The 3096-nt window shown below is 51.1% G+C and overlaps 1 pseudogene; it reads right to left on the bottom strand.

Moving 5' to 3' along the window:
• Positions 1-367: 367 nt before the first annotated feature.
• On the bottom strand, positions 368-2787 carry LOC116908213 (annotated as a pseudogene).
• Between the last annotated feature and the right edge of the window lie 309 nt (positions 2788-3096).

Raw genomic sequence — 3096 nt, 5'->3', positions numbered from 1 at the left:
ATAATGGGCAGAAAGAGGCCACCTAGCTATATCCCCAACCCCTGAGAGGAAAGTCATTGTCATTGCTGTGGGTCCCCTTACCACTACTACCCTCTAATCTCAGCCCTGCAGGTGGGTGCAAAGGAATTTCAACGGCAGAGAGCATAGAACCGGCCAGCACTCCCCACCCTCCCCCAAGAACTTAGGGGATATTGTTGGCTGAGCTGCAACCAGACTGCCCATTTCCAGGTTCTGGCCTCATCCCTCACCAGGGCAGGGCCTTCCTGCCCACAGTGGGAGGCACAGCCTAGGAATGGGTAGCCCTCTGGGGTCTCAGGGTTTCTGGAGTGTCAGGAGCTAAGCCAGCTGACTAGTGCACCATGGTGGGTTACACAAGGACTTTACACTCTTGCTTGGCAATCTTGTTTAGAGAAAGTACAGCCTTGACTTGGGACAGGTAGAGGGGAAGACCAATGGGATGTGATGGCCCTGTGTCCTATCACACTCCCTGACCTGGAAGAAGACAGAGACTGTGGGCTCTGTGAGGGTACAGCTTCCCACTCAGTGGCCTGCTCCTGATTCCAACTTCCTTCTTGGTCAGACTGACATCAGTCCAGGTCCCTTTCCTTATGAGGTGGAACTATGAGAAGGCTGTTGGTGGAACAAAGACTGAGAATGGCCTAGACCGGCCTGGTGTCTCTCCACCAGATCCCGGACAGCAGAAGGCTGGGGCACTTTTGGGGAAGAGTGGGTGGGACACACTGGCGGTGAACTGGAGCTTCGGTTTCAGGTGCTGGCACAGCTGGGTCGGAAGATGCAGACCTTCTCAGGTAGGACTCAGTTTCCACCTTTCCTGTGCCCAGCCTTCTAGTGCTACCTAAGACATTTCCCCTCTCGAGCTAAGAACCCTGACTATTCTACCCAACACTGGGCCCACCTCAGAGTTCTGTCCTTGGCGCCTGGAAGGCCTCACTGAAGGTAATTATGCCACCTCCCCCTTTCGGGAGAAGCCAAGGTTATTGGCTGACCATGTGGCCTGATGCTCCCTCTCATACAGCTCCTTTCCAGCCTTTATGTGTTCTGGAGTCCACACAATCCTCACAGCAGGGAAGTCTTGGAGGTTGTTAAGGAGCATGTAGGTGACAGTGAAATGCTCTTAGGTCTGAACAGGGGACTCACAAGAAGTAATCATCACAAAGCAGGTACTGTCTAGGCAGACACTGGGCAGACAGTAGTGAGTGAGGATGCTCTGGGTGAAAGGCAGCTTTGGGGTGGCAATCAAGGGGACTTCAAGACCCTCCTTAGCCCCAGGAGGGGGCTGCTCACCCCCTCTCAGCTGAAGCAGAAAGTTGTGTTCGTCCAGGGCACTAAATGGACAGGGGAAGTAGCCAGAACTACCAGGAAGTCGACAGAAGGTACCCATGGAGACTTCCCTAGACTGCTAACAGATATTGTCCACCAGCAGCCCAGAGCCATCAGGCATGCCAGGCAAATAACTGGCATTGAAGTTGGGGAGGATTAGCATATCCCAGATGGAGATCTCTTCCTGGGAAGAGCAATTAAGCAGCTTGAGCCCAGTCAAGTGTTTTCCAGCCACAGTGAACTGTGTGCATGTCTGAACTGGAGTGGGCAGCAGCATCAGTAGGATGCTCACTGGGGCCTTGAGGGAGCTCTGTTCTCCATGGAAAGTCTGCCCAGGAAATCAAGTCTGTAGCAAGTGCAGGTAGCTTAGATCTCTGACTTCTGGTGCCTTGACCTCCTGCTACCACACTATGGTCTTGGCCTTGGGAGTCAGTCTCTGGGAGCAGTCTATCCAGTGAAACCATGAGTACCTCACCTGTGGCCAATACCGGTTCTTCCACAGGCAGCGTGGTCAGGTTGCTCCCTATGAGGTAGCAGGGCCCAGGCCGTAGGTGAGAAGGGGCTGCAGCCTCAACACAAACCACGCTCCCTCCCCCTCCAGGGGATCAACATCTTGGCCGCCAGTGCTGACCAAGGCCAGGATGGCCAGAGAGGTCACCGGGTCAATCTAGGCCTCTTGGAAGCCAAGCCTGCGTCTTCCTGGCAGTGCAGCACCCCCAGGAAGCGGACTGTCTCTCTCAGGTACAGATGGGGCAGCGCTTGGTACCGGCCCTGGTCACTGCAGCGAGTAATCACATTAAGCCTCCATTGGGTGGGGAGGGCGACAGGACCTAGATGGGGCGGCAGTTGGGCAGACTCCTCCGCCCTGGCCAGAGTTCTCAATCACTGAGTGTCTTTATTCCCAGCTAGTGTACGCCTGACTACGGAGCCAACTTCCCAGCTCCAAAGTATTGCCAATTCATCTTCAACCTGATGACTGCAGGTTTTTGGTTTTTTTCTTCCTGCCACAAACCTGGAACCCCACAGATGCTGGCCAAGGGCTTTACCACTTTAAAAAGCATTTTTTTAAAAAAAAGGAAGGTTATTAGAGCTCCGATTGTTCTCCTATCACCTCAATACTTGGGTGCATGCTCTGTAAGACAAAGATAGAACGATACAATGATAGAAGCTACCCAGTGCCTGCAGCTGTCGCTCTCAGAGAAGCAGGTCACTGTCCCTACACTCGGCTTTTAATGATTATATACAATACAACAACTGCGATTTTGCTTTCCATGATTTCTGATAGTCTAATTGTGGTCAAAAAACATGAAATGGAAAACTCAAAAAAAAAGTTTCAAGTTGTATGTTATTCCGAGTGGTATGCTAGAATATTGTATCAATCTACTCTACAGTGTCCTGCTCACATCTTACTAGGGCAAGCACCATTCCTTTGTCTACCATATCCATGCTGTATATGCTATCTTATAACTTACATAATGGGATCTTTAAAAATCTTAGATTTCTTGAGTACTAGTGCTTTGCCTTAATGTATGTGTGTATATACATGCCTGTGGAGGTCATGTGAGGGTCAATTTCCCTGAAACTGGAATTACAGGTGGTTGAACTGCATTGTCAGTGCTGGGAATTGAACCTGAGTCCTCTGCAAGAGCAACAAGTGCTCTAACCACTGAGCCATCTCTCCAGCTCCCACAATTGCACAATGAGTCATCACATTGTATCATTGCAGTCCTTGTGTTGTGAATCCCCTATGTTACT

The sequence above is a fragment of the Rattus rattus genome, chromosome 8, assembly GCF_011064425.1.
Source record: "Rattus rattus isolate New Zealand chromosome 8, Rrattus_CSIRO_v1, whole genome shotgun sequence".
NCBI classification, from domain to species: domain Eukaryota; kingdom Metazoa; phylum Chordata; class Mammalia; order Rodentia; family Muridae; genus Rattus; species Rattus rattus.
The sequence above is the reverse complement of the archived record's forward strand: the minus strand, read 5'-3'. Positions and strand labels throughout refer to the sequence as shown.